Raw genomic sequence first — 21,362 nt, 5'->3', positions numbered from 1 at the left:
CTGAGCCACCCAGGCACCCCGGTTGATTCTTTCTTAATAGATGTCTGGAAAACAAAATTTGGTTCCTGACCTGAGAGCTTATTTCAGAGTTTATTACCTTAAGAGTTACAGATTCTTCCTTTTATGTATCACTCTTATTCCAATTTTGATCTTTTTTTCCTGAGAACAAAAACTTAATTTTCTAAAATACCTTAAATACTTGGAAAGAAGAATTTAAAAAGAGCACTCATGGATCTTCTGTGTGAAATGAAGCAAATCCACTTAATATTTGCTCCTAATACTGATATTCCATCTACTGGACAAATGTTAACATCTGTGGATTTTTCTAAGACTCATTTAAATTTGTATGATTAGGATTGGACATAAGACTGTGAATATAGAAGGATGAATCAGCAGTATTCTCATAAGTTGTGTTTCTTTCCTGACCCCACGGACAGATCTTTTCCAAGTTCAGCTGAAAATTCATTCCTTTTAAGATTATTTTCTTAGCTGATGCCCTCATCAAGTCTAATACATTCATCTTTGTGAAGGTGTTTTGGAGACCCACAGGGCCAAGGAGTACGTCTTTGCAATTTTCAATTGTATGACCTTTGTCCTGTATCCTTTAGCTCTCTAAAATTCAGTCTGTTTTATATTGATTTATTCTTGTAAATGACTCTGTGTCCTTTAGCTCTTTTGTTTTCTATGAATGACATGTCAGTTCATTTTAAGGCCATGGGAAGAAAGGAGCAAGACAGGTTTTCTGTTTTTGTATTTTTCCTTGTTTCCCTTCTCTAACTCCTAAATACCTAGTAATGGATTATGTTTATAGTTATTATTTTTAAAGTTGAGTCTTACAAAGACTGATTTGGAAAAGACCCTGTGAGATTGCTCTAGTATGGATGGGTCCCTGGGGATGATTTCTCCCATTTGTTGTGCCACTTGCATTTCTTTTTGTGCTTTTCCTTATTTGCCAGCAGCTTCATCCTTTTGTAGAAATTATCTTCTATATGCTATGTCACTTGAGGAAGTTTTCTGGTTGCCAGTTATAATATACTATAGGATCAACCTGTTCTAGATCATTTCCATTTTCTGTCCTTGGATTTTTATTCTGGGTAAGTTGTATGAGAATTCAATATCAACATCTGCATGTAATGCAGGCCAGAGGTTCTTATTTCATGCAAAAGGATAGTTTGGCTCAGGTCTGGGGCACTGCCCATATTTGCATGGCGCCTTACATTAGTGGGAGGTGTTCTCTTGGCCAAATATCTCCTTCCAAGTTCAGTGCCAGCTGTTACATGTGCATTGGGTCTGGCATCTTTACTTCTGTCTTTTGGGTTTAAGCAATCCCATTACCTCTGTGGAATCTGGACTTTAGCTCCCAAGCATTATTATTGGTTCTCTTTGCATATAGCACTTGAACATTTCTCTTACTTGCTCTAAGCTCAGCCAATGTATATCTTCTCTAACATGTAACCTAGCATTAGTATGTGTTTAGAAAGAGAGGGATGCTTCTTCCTCCAACTTAACTTACCATCTGGACAGACTGTCTTAATTATAGATCAATGTTAATCTCATTCCTTGTGGTGGACATTTTTTGTTTCTTCCCTCCTCCATTCCTCCTTTGAATATTGCTAATTTTGTTCAGTGACCTGTGCTAAACTAAATACTCTTTTCCCCAGGTTCCTTTGTGACTAGAAATAGGCAAATGACATAGTTCTGGCCATAAGATTAATAACAATAATATGGGGATGGATGCTTTTTTTTTCACTTTGTTCTGGTCTTGACATTGATTTATTGTCTGGAACAATAACAACCATTTTATGACTATGAAATGATAAGCATGAGGACAAAAGTCAATGTCCTTAGGATGGGGGATATAGAAAGCTGGAAGGAACCTTAGTAATTGATGACAGTTTTGAGAAATAGAATCAAAGGCAATGTACTCCTTGTGGAGATGGACTTTTATTTCTTTAAGCTATGGTTAGTTGATATTGTGGTTTTTTTCAATTGTTGTTTTAGTTATTCGTGGATGACTACATTCTTAATTATATATTTCTCTAATAGTTGGCATGTTGGTATTAAATAATCAAAAAGAGTGGAGGGACTCTCTTACTGATAGCTTTCCACACTGTGTTGTATTATGGTCTTTTGAATAGTAATTGACTGGTGACATGTATTAAAAAAGAGTTGTTAGAATTTATAGAAAAAGAAATACAGATTTGTTTATGTCATGATTTATTTGATTGAAACTCTAGCATATATTTGAAATTGGAACATTAAATGAAAATTTTGGGGGTGCCTGAGTGACTCAGTCAGCTAAACATTTGTCTTTGACTCAGATCATGGTCTCAGGGTCCTGGGCATGTCAGGCTTCCTGTTCAGTGTGCAGTTTGCTTCACTTTCTCCCTCTGCCGCTCCTGCTCTTGTGCTCTTGCTCTCTCTCTTGAATAAATAAGTAAAATCTTTAAAAAAATAAATTAAAATTCTGCTATTTAAAATTGTGACATGAATTCAGGATAGATTTTTGTAAGAAAGTTTGTTGTTTGTTGCTTTAAAAAATAAAATTGTGAAAGTCAAACAACAAAACAACAAAATGAATAGAAATGTGCTTTGTTTCTGTTTTATTGTTTTATTGTTATACATTTTAATCACCAGCTTTTGTATTTCATTACAGTGAACTATATATAAGAAATAGTATAAATATGATCAGAATAGGAAGCTTAAGAAAATAATAGGAAAGGAGTTAATGATAATTGCTCCATGACCAAACTTGAATAAATCCTGTTGTAAACAGATAGGAGATAGAACAATAGATATTTAATTTTTATGTGAGAAATGTGTGTTGTTCTACAATTTCCAGAAAGTTCTCTTGGTTTTCCTTAATGTATATTCCTCCTTTTGTATTGTGCAATGACTGGTTATTACATAAGATGGCAGTAGGAGATTATAAATGTTCCCTCTCAGAGTGACACATTCCAACAAATCAGCCAGCCAAGTATAATAAACACAATTATATAACAGCTATTTTGGATTGCTAGATTTCTCACATATATTATTTTCCTTTTCTGTTCCCCTTTTTAATGGAAAAAAGAAAGCTTCTAATTTTGATTTCAAATATGTTTTTAAAAGAATCACACACAGTGTTATATTTCAGTTTATTTTTCTCTGTCTCTCTAAAAACTAAAATTTTGCTTAATTTTGTGTAGTTATGGCTTCAAAGAGTAAATCAAGAATTTCTTAGAATTTTTAAGTATCTTAAAAAGTAAATTTTTTATTGTCCACTTCAATTTTCATTTAAAGGGTGTATTTCTAAGAATTAACCATTTCCTTATTTTTTTTTCCCAGGGATTATTGGACTGGACTGTTTTTTAGAGTATATTGTTATTGTAAATCTTAGAAAATTAATCTGAGATGAACTCAGTTTTCTAGGATGTGGTTAGATAGGAGAGACTGTCAATAAGCTTTATGTCCTTTATTGCTTCCAAAAGAGATGAACATATTGTTTTGAGCCTCTCTGCATTTGAGAAGCCTGCACATTGAAGATGACTCATAATGACTGTATATTGATAAAGAGTGAAAAAAATGGAGGGGAATTTTCTAATATTAAGTTTATACATAACTTTCCTGAAGTAACTTCTGTAGTCTTTAACATCAGTCCATTAAGTACTAGGGGACAATCTGAACACTTGAGTGTGGACAATTATGCACATCTGTCAGCTAAGTTGAGAATAGAGACATTAAATATATTTGTATAGAATCTTTGTATGGATTTGTTGTTATCCCCAGAGAACTGAGATCCATAATCCAATGAATAAGTTACCAGGGGAGAAACACTTTATAGATGACCAATATGATCATGTTTAATTACTACTTTTTAGTTTAAGGAAACTGCATTTTAATTTCCCCAGTATCTTCCTAAAATTCTAAGGGGCATGGATTTATTCTAAAAACATAAAAACTAAAAAAATTGGGAGTTGGTGGCTTTTTCTTTTTAAACTAATTTTCTTGGAATAAGGGAGCATAGCTTTTGTTTTATGACTTCATGTATCTCAAGCCCAATATTATGTTGATCCAAAAATGCAGTTAAATATATATAAATTTATAGGCATATTACAAACTAGAAAACATTTTAGTATAACTGGAAAAATTTTTAATGGACTTTATTTTTCTTAGAGTAGTTTTAGTTTCACAGCAAAATTGAGCAGAAAGTCCACAGTTTCTATTACTCTCCGTCCTCAAACATACAACCTCCCTTACTATTAGTATCCTGTCCCATAGTAGTATATTCAGTAGAACTGATGACCTTGTATTGACTCATTGTAATCATCCCTGAGTCCATAATTTACATCAGGATGTTTACATCTTAGTGATGTATGGGTTTTGTTCTTGTTCTGTGGATTTTGACAAAAGTATAAAATTTTATAACCCGTATCCGCCATATATCCATTATAGTATCACACAGACTACTTTCAGTATCCTAAAAATCATCTGTTGCTCTTTTCATTCTACCCTCCTTCCCAACTTCTGGCAATCACTTGATCTTTTCACTGTCTCCATAGTTTTGCCTTTTCCAGAATGTTACATAGTTGGAGTACAGTATGTAGCCTTTCCAGATTGGCTTCTGTCACTTGTAATATGCATTTAAGTTTTCTCCATGTTTTTTAATGGCTCGATAGCTCTTTTCTTTTTAACAGTGAATAATATTCCATTGTTTTGGTATACCAAAGTTTGTTTTTTCATTCACCTTTTGAAGGACATCTTGGCTGCTTTTGAGTTGGGACAATTATGAATAAAGCTGCTATAAACATCCATGTGCAGTTTTTCCATATAGACTTAAGTTTTTAACTCCTTTGAGTAAATACCAAGGAGTGTGATTGCTAGATCATACAGTAAGATTATGTTTAATTTTTAAAGAAATCTTTCTTTAAAAAAATCCTTCTTTCAAAAAGGCTGTACAATTTTGCATTCCTCCAGCAATAAATAAGCAGAGTCCCTGTTGCTTGGCATCCTCAAGAGAATTTGGTGTTGTCAGTATTTTGTTTTTTTAACCATTCTAATAGGTATGTAGTGGTCAACCTGAACTTTGATACTTGCAAGTTGGTACATCTTAGAACATGATAATCAGTTAGTATTACAAGGCATAATTTAAGATGAAATTGTATGGTATGATTGCTATTATTATTTTAAATTTGAATTATGAAATTTTGTTTATTTCTTTCTGATCACTTAAACCTTTTTAGTAACCAATTAAAAATGTAATACAGAGTTTTATCTCAGCTCTGATATCCTTTCTTTTGTATAAAGTTGACCAAAAAAATAATGAGAACAAAAATATCAAAGCTAAGACCTGTTGGAAACTGTAAAAAACATAAAACTAAAGAATGTAATGCCATACATCAGTGGGGACCCAGGTTTTCTCTTACTGAGGGAAGATTCTATGAAGACATATGGGGAAGAATTTCTAATCCTAATTTCAGAGGGGGAAAAAAGAGAGGAGAAGACAATTATGTTTTACTGTAGAAGTTATGTAAAGAAAGAAATACAATATGAATCAAATTATTTAAATAAAGAGTTTATGATCTTATAAACTGTCTTCAGTGTAATCCTTGTTGTTGTGTATGCAGAGAGAGGATCTTAGAAGCTTTCTGACAATTAGAAGTCCTGATGATGATAACAGATGGCTAAAATATTTTTTAGCTTTTGAAATCCAGTTTTCCTTATTGTAATATTTTAACCTACCTTACAAAGTAGAGTATTTCCATTTTACAGAGGAGGAAGCTGAGATTCAGAAGGTAAGTAATATGTTGAAGGTCACATACATGAAGGGTCCAATGGAGGAGCTGAAATCTGAATCATTCCTGCTGCACTAGGAATCAAATTTCGCTCAGAGAATGTTTAGGGAAAACATTGGGTTAACATTTTAAATATCATCATTCCTTGTTGAAAGTTATAGTTCTATTTTTTGTTTTCTTCTTCTAAGGATGAATGAGTAATGTGGCCAAAGGAGCAGAAGTGATTTTTCTAGGCATCTGACTGACTATATAATGTCCATTGGGATAAATTCAAAACTATATTCCTTAAAAAAAAGTGAGTAACTAATCTAAATCTATTATATGCTTCACAGTGATTCTGGAGTCCTTCTGTGGGGTCAAGATAATACATTCAAACTCAAAGTTAATGATAGGTCTTTCCAACTATAAATAAATACAATCATTTTCCAAACATTAAAAATAGTCTGAATGAACTCTAGTTATCTCTAGTTAAAAAACTGGTTCCCGCACTCACCAGCTCTGTGACATAGGGCAAATGATTTAATGACCCTAACCTTCAGTTCTCGGGTCTAATAATAGCATGGAGATTGGATGAATTAACTTAAGTAAAAGCACTCGGTATGGTCCCTACCACCAAGTAAGTAAATATTAACTCAGATTATTATATTATTCAAAGATACTAGAAACTAGGCTAAAATGGCCTAGTTTCAAAAAACACAACTAGAGGCATATTCCACAGAAGCATATTTAAAAAGTAGCTTTCAGGCACGACTTGAACTTCAAAAATGACAAGAGTACCAAAATAAGAATGGGGATATCCAGTTTAAAATGTGTTAATGTAGGTGTTGGGCGTTGATGTGAAAGCCCTTGGTCTTTTGTGCTCTCTGTAATAGATGGCAGCACTTCAGTGAGAGAATAATGTCATATAAAATCAAATGAGCTATATATGGTTGGCTTGGGCATTATGTTAATATCAAATAGTGTAAACTGGCCTATGATCAGTTGGCATTTTAATCCCACAGGTGCTCTAGGCCCTTCAACATCAAAGTCCAGTTACATTCCTATTATTATTGATGTAGAATGTTCAGACTCATGGGGTTCCTGCCCTGTCAGTCAAAAAATGTTAAAGGAACAGCACGATCTTCATGCTGAGCTCAATATAAGTAAATCACTGATACTCAACTGTTTCAGCAAACTAATTATGCTTTCATCTTTCTAGTCTTAAAAAGAACAGTTTCTCAAAAAAAGGGAAACAATTTCTCATACAACTGTGAAAAATCTAAAAATCAGTTTTCCAAGTTTTGAAACTCAAGTTCAGCCAATGCTATCAACCTTGAAAATATGTGAAATGATGAATGTGGCATTTCCACAGTTTGCCTGGGAAGTAGGTAACATTAGAATGCCCCATCTGAAAAGGGCAATGATAATTTGGTGGTTTTGGAAAATGGCATATTGGATGATAAATGCCAAGGTCTTGATGTGGATGCTGAGGTGTGAAAGTTACCCTCTGTTTTCGTGAAGACTTGGGGATATCGCTGCTTCTTTAATTTCTTACTAAGGAAATTTCAGTTTTCCTATGAGACAGAAACCAAGTTAGCAATAACGTTGGTAAACATTTTACTGGGATCACAAAACTCTTTTCTGGAGACATTGGTCCTTAGAGGATAATTTCTCGTAACTTCATTATACTTACCTCAGTGGGGTCATTACTTTGAGTTTTTCAAAAGGAAAAGCCAGTGTAATCAATAGACTTTAATTAAATTCAACTGTCATATTTAGGTACCTGGCCTTGGAAGAGGAGGTGTTTCAGGCACAGATAGAAGCCGAAGGAAAAAATTTGGAGATTTGAAAGGACATTCTGTATTTGGGCAATGGCAAATTAGGCGCTGGAGCCTTGGAGGAAGGCCAGAAAAGAGGAAAGAGACTTTTTTTTTTTTTTGGAAAGAGACTTTTTGATCTCTAGAATAAAAGTGTCTTTCAGTGAGAGGTCACTGTCAACCCAAAGGCCTTCTAGGTTGTGTAAACTTTTGCTGTTCCTTTTTCTTCACAGTTTCTCCTATTGGTTCTTTTCAGTTGGTAACTGAATAACTGTGGTTAACTGCCTTTGAATGACAGTCTTGGCATGGCTGGAGCCATGTCAGTCATTTCTATACCTGCCTTCTTGTTCCTATATCTTTCTTTTCTTTTCTTTTTTTAATGTAAAGATCTATTTTTATTTATTCTGGGGAGAGGGAGGAGCAGAGGAGGAGGGGAAGAGTGTCTAAATCAGACTCCATGCTGAATGTGGAGCCTGACATGGGGCTCAATCTCATGACCCTGAAATTACCACCAGAGCAGAAACCAAGAATCAGATGCTTAACCAACTGCACCCAGGTCCTCCTATATCTTTCTTTTACTTTTTTATCTGAGACTCTCTTGACTGAATCCCACTTTTTAAAAAAATTAATTTATTTATTTTCAGAAAAACAGTATTCATTATTTTTTTCACCACACACAGTGCTCCATGCAATCCGTGCCCTCTATAATACCCACCACCTGGTACCCAACCTCCCACCCCCCCGCCACTTCAAACCCCTCAGATTGTTTTTCAGAGTCCATAGTCTCTCATGTGAATCCCACTTTAAAAAAAAAAATATTTTATTTATTTATTTGAGAGAGAAAGACAGAGATCACAAGCCAGGGGGAGGATTAGAGGCAGAAGCAGATGCCTCCCTGAGCAGGGAGTTTGATGTGAGACTTGATCCCAGGACCCTGGGTTCATGACCTGAGCTGAAGGCAGACACTTAACTGACTGAGCCACCCAGGTGCCCCTTAATCCCACTTTTGTTCCTCAGATGGTTTGATTTCTTCTGGCCTGGCTCCTAATACCCTTCTGTTTGTTCACTAATTTTTGATTGTTTATGTTTATACTGGATGGAATCTTTATCTCTGGCTTTCAGTCTTGTCTGGACCAGATTCTGTCCCCACTCTACCTGTACCTCCCACAGTGTTCTAGCCATATTCTTTCAGGCACAACTAACTACTCACATATCTTGCTATTGACTTCAACTCTCTGTATCCTACCTTGCAGTATAATTTCTCTCTTTCCCACTCTTTCTTTTTTTCAAGATTGCTTTAGCTACTTGATGTCTTACATGGCTCCATAGAGATCTTGGGGTGGGTTTTCTATTTCTGTGAAAATGCTTTTGGAATTTGGTAGAATTGCATTGAATTTGTAGCTTTGGGTAGGATGGACACATTAATAATATTAATTCTAAAGTCTTGTTAGTCTCATGCCTTGTGCTAGTATGTGTGGTGTACCTTCTCCAGTGTACCTATATCCTCTAAAAAGCCCTCTCAGCCTCCCAGTTTCAGCCAGTAATGCTCACAATGTCATTTTTATGCTCCCCTATGAACACTTGCCTCATTGCATTGCAATAGTTTGCATACACAGCCACTACTGTGCTCTTGAAGCAATAGTCACACACATTCTGTCCATCTTTAACCATCAATAACCATTAATTGTTTGAATTATCAAATATGCTGATTTTTAATTACCTGAGAAGACTCCTGCATGTCTCTATGATCAGTTTTTGGAGCTAAGAGATTATGAATCAATATAAACATTAGTATAAGGTACTTTTGATAGAATGATTCTATTGGGAATCCTAGACATAGTATTCTATTACCCGTATGCAATTGGTATCTAACTTGTTGCTTATTTTAAACATCTTATTTCTGCTCTTCTTTTACTATTTTGAAAAGTAAAGAGTGAGTCTCTATGTAAAATTACAATATATGTCTTCTTGGTTTAGGTTACATGAATGGAATAGGAATTTTCTGTCTATATACTATGACCACCTTTAAGTTCTCTAGTAACAAATGTGACAAGGATTCTCTAGAACAGTGGGCTTCAAACTTTGTTGACTGCATACACATCTGTAAAAATAATTAATCAGATATCCCAATACATATATATTAATTAAACATTTTAATTGTATTATATAGATAATAAATATACTTATATAGATAAGTATGCAAGATATACTTATATAGATACTTATATAGATATTACTATGTTCAAGGCACTGAACATAAATTTTAACTTTTTCTATAAATTTTAACAAATTTTTCTTCATAACAACCCTATGAAATAGCTATTATTATTATCACCACTTTCCATAAAAAAACTGAGGCATAGGAAGATTAAATAATTTGTCCATGTTAATAGTAAGTAGTAGGATTTGGCATTCTGGTTCTATGTTCATGCTGTTAATCCACTAATCTGCCTTTATAATAAATATAAAAAATCTGAAATAAATAATGCTAACATAATTCATACATTACAAAAACCATATAAAAATGTAAAATAAGGATAAGGTGAACAAAACAGTATTTCATAATGTCAGGTTAATTATAAGGGGTGCATGTTATCTATGACTAGTTTTCACAATGAAGAATATGTGCATGATAATGTCCATAATTAAATAATTGTGAATGTAAAAGAATAATTTAAGTTGTTTTGATAATTTTGAATTTTTGACCAACTCTTTGATTTAATTAGATCATCTTTGTTTTTATCACATAATGTGAGCAATGAGGAACATATACCAGGAATAGAACTCTCCGTGCTACCATTTTCTTACTCACTTATGGGTTTGCGTCATTAACATTATCTTTAACACATGATGTTTTTGTCAGAATATTTTAAAGTAATTTGTTGTTCTTGTGAAGGTTAGTTTAGATAAACTTGACAATATAATCTGCAAATCCTCCTAAACTGCCGTAAGGTAAACTGCTATAAGTTGTAACCTGCTGAAATCAGAGAATGAATGCATGAGACACCACCATTTATTCTTCTGTGCTTGGATTATTTACTCTTTTTTCAGGATGTTTTGCTCACTGTATGACATGTGGGGTCTCTGATACACTTACTGAGCAAGGATGCCAGTGATAATATCTGTATTAAATATAGACTCTTACCTTATTTTCTATTTTTAGAAAAAAATAGATGAAGAAGTTCTAGTATTTTTCTTTACATATCTCCCAAGGTTGTCTTGTGCTTCTCCTGGGTGTATGCACACCTCTTCTTAGTTAAAAATCCTTAAAATGCAACTGAAGAAGTCACCTGACTGTAAGGACTTAAATATGAACTCTCCTGAACATAAATATTCAAATATGAATAGAATACAAATATGATTACTATTACTGCTCAGAGAGGCAAAGGAGGGCTTGTAAACATGAAATGCAATTGAGTTGCAGCAGAAATTTGGTTCCCAAATAAAAATAGGTATTCTTAATCTACTAAAAAAGTGACAAAAATTTAAGTTGGACTAGTTCTTTCTGTTAAAATATTTCTTTATAAATTTTTTTGGTTAGCCAGTTGCTTTACAGATATGCTTAATTTAAATCTTTTGGTTGAGGCCTATAGGCACATTGTGGAGTTAACAAAATGGGATACACCCCATTGTTTCTATCTTTACACTGCTAATCTGGGATCTGCTACTTGATTCTATGCATTAATGAGCCATGAAATATTATTCTTCTGCTAATTTAACTCAGGGAGGCCATTGGGGATTTGTTTGAACAATTGAGAGAGGGAAGGAATGCTTAGCTTACAAATTAGATCACTGAAATATACTCAGATTTTTCTTTGGGAAAAGAAAGTTGTGTGACAAAAAAAACTACTTCACAGTTTAGAAAAAGAATTTTCAGGAAGCTATAGTATTGTTTACTCACTATTTAGAAACTTAAAGAAGACATCATGTTTTATAAAACAAAATGCTAATTTCTTGGTAAATTGCATAGTCTTTATAGTTGTCCCTTTCTAAGCCATCTGGGACAAGAAACCTCACTTTAATAGTTTGATGTTTTTGACTAACCTAAGACCTTATTTTACCTTTTGTAGTTCAGGAAATTTAGCTCAAAGTAGTTAATAGGCCTATCATTATCCAAATGTAAACATTTTCATAAGTTTGGATAAAACAACAATGAAAATATTAAATGTAAATATAAACAAATCAGTAATTTTAAGAAAAACTGTCCCTTGAATCTGAAGTATTATATCCTCTATAATGCAAAGATATTTTTGATAGATGTCAGTCAATGCAGAATGAATGGCATAAATGAAATTCACAAATTATACTGTTTTTGTAAAATGTATTCATCCTCTGTTTTCACTAAATTAAAATTTTTCATTTCCAAGCAAAGAGCAAATGGCACAAATATTTTTTGAACATATAAATTGACTGTCTCATTCATTCTTACACATTTTTTTTACACAGAAGTTACTTTTATTATATTAGAATATTCTTTTTTTTTTTTTAAGACTTTATATATTTATTTGGCAGAGGGAGACATACCAAGAGAGGGGACACAAGCAGGGTGAATGGGAGAGGGAGAAGCAGCCTTCCCACTGAGCAAGGAGCCTGATGCAGGGCTCAGTCCCAGGAACCTGGAATCACGACCTGAGCTGAAGGTAGGCATCAAATGACTGAGCCTCCCAGGTGCCCCTCAATTCCTATATGAGTTCTAGCAATTTTGGGGTGGAATCTCTTGGGTCTTTCACAAAAAATATCATGTTATCTGCAAAGAGTGAGAGTTTGGCTTCTTCTTTGCCAATTTGAATACCTTTTATTAGTTTTTTTTGTGTGATTGCAGAGTCTAGGACTTCTAGTACTATGTTGAATAATAGTGGTTATAGTGGACATCCCTGGTATGTTCCTGACTGAAAAACTGAGAACTTTTCTCCATTAAGAATTATATTAGCTGTGGGCTTTTCATATATGACTTTTATGATATTGAGGTATGTTCCCTCTATCCTTACACTGTGAACAGTTTTAATCAGAAAGTTGTGCTTTGTCAAATGGTTTTTCTGCATCTGAGAGAATCATATGGTTGTCTTTTCTGTTATTAATGTAGTGTATCCCGTTGATTGACTTGAGGGTTATTGAACCACCCCTGCAATCCAGGAATAAAACCCACTTGGTTGTGGTGAGTAATCCTTTAAATGTACTGTTGGACCTTGTTGTTTAGTATCTTGGTGAGAATTTTTACATCCATATTCATCAGGGATATTGATCTGTAATTGTCCTTTTTGGCAGGTTCTTTGTCTGGTTTTGGGATCAAGGTAATGCTGGCCTCATAAAAAGAGTTGGGAAGTTCTCCTTCCATTTCTATTTTTAAAAAAAGTTTCAGAAAAATAGGTACTAATTGTTCTTTAATTGTTTGGTAGAATTCCCCTGGGAAGCCATCTGGCTCTGGACTTGAGTTTGTTGGGAGATTTTTGATTACTGCTTCAGTTTCCTTGCTATTTAGGAGTCTTTTAGCTTTTATATTTCTTTCTCTTTAGTTCTGGTAGTTTATACATCTCTAGGAATGCATCCGTTTCTTCCAGATTGCCTAATTTGTTGGCATATAGCTGCCCATAATATGTTCTTACAGTTGTTTGTATTTCTTTGGTGTTGGTTGTGATCTCTCCTCTTTCTTTCATGATTTTATTTATTTGGGTCCTTTCTCTTTCTTTTGGTTAAGCCAGGGGTTTATCAATCTTATTAATTCTTTCAAAGAGCCAGCTCCTAGTTTCGTTGATTTGTTCTACTGTTCTTTGGTTTCTATTTCATTGATTTCTGCTCTGATCTTTATGATTTCTCTTCTCCTGCTGGGTTTTGGCTTTGTTTGCTGTTCTTTCTCCAGCTCCTTTAGGTGTAGGGTTAGGTTGTGTACTTGGGACCTTTTTTGTTTCTTTTTTTTTTTTTTAATATTTTATTTATTTATTTGACAGTGAGAGATCACAAGTAGGCAGAGAGGCGGGCAGAGAGAGAGGAAGGGAAGCAGGCTACCTGCTGAGCAGAAAGCCTGATGTGGGGCTTGATCCCAGGACCCTGAGATCATGACCCGAACCGAAGGCAGCGGCTTAACCCATTGAGTCACCCAGGCGCCCCAAGACCTTTTTTGTTTCTTAAGAAAGGCTTGTATTGCTATATACTTTCCTCTTAGGATCACCTTTGCTGCATCCCAAAGATTTTGAAGTTTTTCTTTTCATTTTCATGAATTTTAAAAATTCTTCTTTAATTTCCTGGTTGGCCCATTCATTCTTTACTAGGATGCTCTCTAGCCTCTATGTATTTGAGTTCTTTCCAACTTTCCTCTTGTGATTGAGTTCAAGTTTCAAAGCATCATTCCTTGATACCAGTGTTTTGGTATCAGTTGAGACCTGATCTGTGACCCAGTATGTGATCTGTTCTGGAGAATGTTCCATGTGTTCTCAAGAAGAATGCGAATTCTGTTACTTTAGGATGGAATACTCTGAATTTATCAGTGAAGTCCATCTGGTCCAGTGTGTCATTCAAAGCCTTCGTTTCCTTGTTGGTCTTCTGTTTAGATAATCTGTTCATTGCAGTAAGTGGAGTGTTAACGCCCCCTACTGTTACTGTATTGTTATCAGTGTTTTTATTTAATTTTGTTATTAATTGGTTTATATAATTGGCTGCTCCCATGTTAGGGGTATAAGTATTTACAATTGCTAGATCTTCTTAGTGAATAGACCCTTTAATTGTGATATAGTATCCTTCCTCATCTTTTATTACCCTTTTTGGTTTAAAAATTTAATTTGTCTGATATAAGGATTATCACCCCAGGTTTTGCTTGATATCCATTAGCATGATAAATGGTTTTTCATCCCCTCACTTTTAATCTAGAGGTGTCTTTGGGTCCAAAATGAGTCTCTTGCTGACAACATACCAATGGGTCTTGCCTTTTTTTCCAGTATAATACCCTGTGTCTTTCGATTGGAGCATTAAGCCCATTTACAGTCAGAGTTAATATTGAAAGATAAGAATTGAGTACCATTGTATTACCTGTAAAGTCACTGTTTCTGTATATTGTCTTTGTTCCTTTCTGGTCTATATTACTTTGGCATTGCCTCTTCACTTAAAAGATCCTTTTAATATTTCCTGAAGGGCTGTTTAGTGATTACAAATTCTTTTAGTTCCTGTTTTCCTGGAAGCTTTTCATCTTTCCTATTTTGAATGACATCCTTGCTGGATAAAGTATTCTTTGGCTACCTATTTTTCTCATTTAGCTCCCTGAATATAACATGCCAGTCCTTTCTGGCTTGCCTGGGTTTCTGTGGATAGGGCTGCTGCCAGTCTAATGTTTCTACTTTTGTAGGTTACAGACCTCTTGTCCTGTTCTGCTTTCAGGATTTTCTCTTTATCTCTGAGATTTGCAAGTTTCATTATTATATGTCAAAGTGTTGACCTATTTGTACTGATTTTGAGGAGGGTTCTTTGTATCTGCTGGACTTGAATCCCTTCTTCTTTCCCCAGATTAGGGGAAGTTCTTTGCTCTACATTGCTCCAGGATACTTTCGGACCCCTCCTTATTCTGGGGTCCCAATTTTTCTTATATTGTTTTGTTTTATGGTATCACTTATCTCTTGAATTCTATAGTTATTTCTCTTTTTCTCAGCTTCTTTATTCTCCATCATTTTCTTTTCTATATCACTAATTCTCTCTTCTGTCTCTTTTATCCTAGCAGTTAGAGGCTCCATTTTTTATTACTTCTCTTTAATAGCCTTTTGAATTTTGATTTGATTAGATTTTGGTTCATTTTTGGCTCCAGAAAGGGATTCTCTAGTGTCTTCTATACTTTTTTTCAAGCCCAAGTTGTATGTTTGTAATTGTTATTCTGAAGTTTAGTTCTGAGATCTTACTAATAGCCATACTGATTGCATCCCTGGCAATAAATACTATCTCTTGATCTCTTTTTTGAGGTACCTTTTTCCATCTTGTCATTTTATCCAGAGAAGAATAGATGAATGAGAGAGCAAAATACTAAAATGGCAGCAACAACCCCAGAAAAATACACACTAAAAAAATCAGAAGAGTGTTGCCCTCAACCCGCAAGGACGACAAGAAGCCTGGTTCGGTGTTAATACTTCATTCCCCGTTTATTTCGTCAACTTCCTTAGCTTATATGCAGCAGGGTGACCAATAAGGGGCCAAGCAATAGGGAGAGCCAATGAGAGTCTTGTTACTATGCTGATTAAATTTGAAACAGCCAATGACTATGTCCTCCTTTAGGCGGGCTTCACCAGAAAGTTTGTTGTTTACTTGCAGCGTATTTTGCTGGCAGTGAGCCAAGCGCCATCTTGTAATGGCGGGGACTTTCCCGGCCAGAGGCGGTCCCCGACATCTCCCCCTTTTTTGTTTTATGGCAGAGATCGTGCCTGTCTTAGGTCGTCAGTAGCAGAAAACATTCCTTACCCGTCATCAGACACAAGATATCGATGATCTCTGTCCTGTCTTAGGTTGGTATGTTTCTCTACTGATCTTACCTGTCTTTGACTACCGATCTAGCATGCTTAGACATATCTGGGGAGATGTCCTAGCCTCTGTTGACATAAGGGCTTATACTATAGCTCGGCTCTGCTCTCGCTGCTGTGTTCTCCATTGGCGAACTTTTCTGAATAGAAGCAGAATGCCAATAAGGAGGAGGACAAGAAGACCAATTGTGCCAGCCCTTTGTTTGGTGAACTGGAACATATTGCTGAATGTTTGAAATAGCTCTGGGAAGGAAGCTGGTTGCACACACGTCGAATTATCTCAGCCAGAAGGATTCGTGTGAAATTTTGAAAATCGTCAGACCAAGCACCCTGCAAATACTGAGAGAGCTGTTGGGAGGAATTGCTAATCTGACTAAGGTTAGAGAATTTTACAGAGGTAAAACAGAGCGCAGAAAAAGGAACAATAGAACCAACACTCAGTAATTAGTTAAAGGTAAAGGATAGGGTCAAGCCTTCAGAATAGCCCATAATTCATGTGTCGCCGTCGGGGGAATTAGGAATATCAGAGTCCCCCACGACAGTAGGAGGATCACGGCTTCCTCTTTCCTCATCCTCATTCTCAGGGGCCTTCCGGACCAATCTCTCTGGAATCCAAATTGGCACTTCTTTGTCCTGTGGGAAAACACAAACGGAACCTCTGCTCCAGATTAATACAGGATCTGGGCCTTTCCATTGTCCCGTAAGGATATCCTTCCAAAAAACTAAAGGCTTGGGGGAAGAATCCATACGGGCTGAATGTCTTTCAGCTGCTGCTTGGCCGTTTTTATCCAGCGTAGCAAGCCCTCGTCCAGAAACCAAGGCGCCACTGTCTCAACTGTATTCAAGAATGTCCTAGCAGTTTTCATTTTTAACGGTGTGCCATTGACCTTTAGAAGGTCCTTTAGGGAACCCTCTAACCTCGACTTTGACAGTCCAGATCCCATAATTAGAATCCCAACCTAATGGCTGTTCCGTGTATACTCGCCGCTAAATCCCGGCTCTAAGGCCGCCCTGCTTCTTATTGCGGACTCGCTAAATCCTGGCTCTAAGGCCGCCCGCTTCTTATTGCGGACTTGTACAAGTTTCCCACCACCTTTGTCGTGGTTTTACCCCGCTTACCTGTGGACTTCTCCCTTGCAAGGTTTTTCTATTTTTCTTAATATTTCCCGGGTCTCAGCACCATTTGTTGCCCTCGACCTGCAAGGACGACAAGAAGCCTGGTTCGGTGTTAATGCTTCATTCCCCGTTTATTTCATCAACTTCCTTAGCTTATATACAGCAGGGTGACTAATAAGGGGCCAAGCAATAGGGAGAGCCAATGAGAGTCTTGTTACTATGCTGATTAAATTTGAAACAGCCAATGACTATGTCCTCCTTTAGGTGGGCTTCACCAGAAAGTTTGTTGTTTACTTGCAGCGTATTTTGCTGGCAGTGAGCCAAGCGCCCTCTTGTAATGGCGGGGACTTTCCCGGCCGGAGGCGGTCCCTGACAGAAGAGAACCAAAACCAAATATGTGTGTGTGTGTGTATATTTGTATGTATGTATATATATATACATATATATATGTATATATATATCTCGTCCGAGAAGTGAACAGAACAATATAATAGATCCTGTGTGTATTTTGGTTTGTTTGTTAGAAAAATTGATCCCAAAATTGTAAAGAAAGAAAAACATATATACATATATAAATAAAATTAAACATAATGAATGAATAGCATATAATTCTAAAAATGAAATATTTTTTCATTTCAAGACACACAAAAAGATAAGGAATATAAACAGACAGGTGTAGAGAACAGAGCAATGCACTATATTATGAGTATACTCTTGTCTGTTTGTTAGAAGAAAATATATCCCCAAATTATAAAGAAAAAATATATACACACACACACACACACACACATATATATACACACAAAAATAAGATTAAATACATTGAAAGGATAGAATGTAAGTGTAAAGAAGAAAATTTTAAAAAGATTTTAACAAAAAAAAAAAAGAAGGTGATCAGACAGGTGAAGATCAGATCCATATACTAGATTTTGGGTATATTTTGGTCTGTTTGTTAGAAGAAACTGTGTCCCCAAAGTGGAAAGATAGAAAAGTTTATATAAATATGCAAAAATAAAATTAAATATAATGAGTGGATAGAGTGTAACTGTAAAAATGAAAATTCAGAGTTAAAAAAGAATTGACAAAATAATAAATTTGTTGAAAAAAGAAAGAAAAAAATTAAAATTAAAAAGGAATCATGGGGAAAAAATCATGAATTCTATATACTATTTTTTCCTAGCACTGATGTTTTGTGGTACTCTAAGATCAGTAATCTTGGTCTTATCCAGATGTTCTTGTTAATCTTCTGGGGGAAAGGCTTGTTGTAGTGATTCTCCTGCATCTTTTTCCTGAGGGGAATTGCACTGCCCATGCCAGGGGGCCAGGCTATGTAAGCTGCTCCAGATTGTTCTCTGTGGCTTTTGTTCCCTGAAGGCTTTCTGTGCCACTTTAGAAGATGAGAATGGAAATTGTGACCTCCCAATCTCCAGCTTCAGAGCAGAAAGCTCAGGGCCCCAGGCTTCATTGAGCCTTCAGGAAAAAGCAGTCAATCACTCCTATCTCCCTGGTCTCTTCCCACAATATGTGCTCACCCAGCCTGTGACCAAGGGTGTCTATCTGAGGCACACAAACCCACTTGGAGTCTCCAAGCCCTGCAAACTCCACCTGCTCCACTCCTCCTGGGGGAGAAAAGGAGAGTCTTGTCCCAGTTCTGCCCCTTGCTGGGCCCCTGCTTGTAGAGCAATTGACTGACCTTATGGTTGTTGGAAGTTTCTGGCAACCCCAAGCTGAAAGCCCACTCCTGGGCTTGCTGATTAGAGCCAGCTTCTTCTCTTCAATGCCTGGAAACTCTGCCACACTCAGTTACCCGTGGTCTTCCTGTGACCCTGGGGATCCTGAGACCATACTGTCCCACCTACGAATCTGCCTCACTTCATCACCTGAGCGCCTTTCAGGCAGGGATATCCTTCACTGGAGCAGAATTCTAAAAGTTTTGATTTTGTGCTCTGCTACTTATCACTTTGTGGTGCCGGCTTATGGAGGCTCCCTTTCCCCCTCTACCCACAGTTTATCTTCCCATTTGTTGCCTCTGAGTCACTTGTCTGACCTCCTACCTTGCAGAAAGTGGTTGCTTTCTGTTTGTAGAGTTGAAGCTATTCTTTTCTTAGATCTTCAGTTGAGTTTCATGGTGTTTAGAATGATTTGATAGCTATCTAGCTGAATTCCTGGGACCAGACAAAACTAAGGTCTCATACTCCTCTGTCATCTGGGACTATCTTACCTTGTACATTTCTTTAAACAATTCTTTTTTGATGAATTTCTCCCCTCTGCTTTTTTCTGTTCCATCTTTATGTAACTCCTATTATTCAGATGTTAGATCTGATAGAATAATCCTCTAAGTCTCTTTTCTCAATTATTTTCCAATCTTTTATTTCATTTTAATTTTTTTTTAGATATTTCTTTTACTGTGTCTTCTAGATTGTTCATTGAATTTTTCCTGATTCTAAAATTTTAATTTCCAAGTGCTTTTTCTTATTTTGGGTCATTTCTTTTCAAAGTGTTTTCTTTTCTTTTCTTTCTTTTTTTTTTTTTTTTTGTGGATATAATAATTTTTTTATCTTTCTGATAATAATAAATTTTTCTCTTAAAATTCTCTTTTGAGAAAATTTTGGCTTTTTGGCCCTTCTGTTTTCACTGTAGCCCAAGTTCTCTTTGTCCTGATTCTTCCTTCTCTTACTGTTGGCTGCATTTTTTGTGTTCTGCCAAGATCTGAATTCTCTGCTATAGTTAGGCTCCAGAGGCCATATTAATGAGAAGATTGTTGAAATAGTCACTTCCTGTTTGGTGTGTAAGCATATAATCCTCTAACTTGTAGCAAGAAGATGGACCCTAAAACTTATTGTCCACTTCTACAGATCTAACAGATGCTCAGGGGAGAGTAGAGATTTTCATATTTAACTATTTCCTGGTGAATATTATATAGATTATATTGGCTCTTTCAAGTATCAGTGGACTGTAACAGAATCATACTGGTAAAACTTCTTGATACCAGAATCTAGAGATTGGGAATTTTAGATTTTTTAGCAGGTTAGTGGTAGAAATATTTTGAGAAGGATGGGAGTTTGTGTGTCATTTTATTTAATTATTTTATTAAACAGGTAGATAGCCTCACCCATTTGTAAGTAGTTGGAACCAAGGTTCAAGGGCTGGGCTTTTCTTCTTTATAGTGATAGGTGTGGATGGTGTATGGGGGAATGTTCCATAAGAGAAGGAACAAAACATAGTACAACAAAAGGGGCTATGGAAAAACCCAGTGATTAGTTTCATTGTTGCCTAGTAGCAGTAATGACACTTCTAGGAAAGTCTAGTCCTTGGGCTTATAGCCTCTGGAAGAGTTACAAAGTTACTACACTGAGAGGTCACTGAAAAGGCTATTTTAGAAAGAGGCCATTTTTATGTGTTCTTTTAGATACCTGACACAAAATGTAGGTTTAATAAATAGTACATAAAATGTTACCTCTAGGGAAAAATTACATTTTAGATCTCCATTTGCTCTGTCACAGAACAGAATGTGAACCAAAGACAAGGGAGATAAGGATTTATATAGCAGTCCCAACTGTACACTGTACATGTACACATGGTACTGGATTATAAATGGTAAATGTCTTCTGTTTTGAGGGAAATCAAAGCAGCCCTCTCAGAGATAATTTTAGACTTTTACCAATATTCTGTTTAAGCTCTTTAAGAGTGTATGCACTGATATATGGATGATTATGGAGAAGAAAAAACTGAGGCTTAAAATACCAGAGGATTAGAGTTCAGTATCTTACTGGGTCAGTAGTATCTAGAAGAATGTACATAAAATGATTCCCAGACATGAAACTTGTTCTTTTGTATAAGAGAGAACACATCTGATGAGAAACAAACCAACCTATTACCTCTGGATGAATGTGGCTACATAATTTGTGGCATATAGTGCAAAATGAAAATGCAGAGGCCCTAGAAAGAGTCACAGCCCAGCCTTAAGCCAGGTTTGGGGTTCTTCTAACTGCAGGGCACTATGCAACTGAATAGGTCTCATGGGCATGAAGCTAGCCCTTCCTTTGGCTGTGTTTGCTCAGGATGCCAAGGAGGTATTCTAATCTTCCAGATATCTACCCAGCTTCCTTCCTCTTCTACTACTGATGTCTACAATTCTGTTTCCACCCTGGTAAGATACAATTGCCCCTAAATTATTGGTCACTATC

At 35.9% G+C, this 21,362-nt stretch overlaps 1 long non-coding RNA gene across 1 annotated transcript in view; it reads left to right on the top strand.

Annotated features, from left to right (window-relative positions):
- LOC132018250 (uncharacterized) overlaps window positions 1-21,362 on the top strand; it is a 97,461-nt gene that overhangs the window by 37,902 nt on the left and 38,197 nt on the right. Inside the window, exons 2-3 of the long non-coding RNA XR_009404482.1 lie at window positions 12,083-12,210; window positions 12,654-12,725. This is a non-coding gene — a long non-coding RNA (uncharacterized LOC132018250). The remainder of the gene's footprint in view (window positions 1-12,082; window positions 12,211-12,653; window positions 12,726-21,362) is intronic.

Source organism: Mustela nigripes, chromosome 5, assembly GCF_022355385.1.
Source record: "Mustela nigripes isolate SB6536 chromosome 5, MUSNIG.SB6536, whole genome shotgun sequence".
NCBI classification, from domain to species: domain Eukaryota; kingdom Metazoa; phylum Chordata; class Mammalia; order Carnivora; family Mustelidae; genus Mustela; species Mustela nigripes.
The sequence above is the reverse complement of the archived record's forward strand: the minus strand, read 5'-3'. Positions and strand labels throughout refer to the sequence as shown.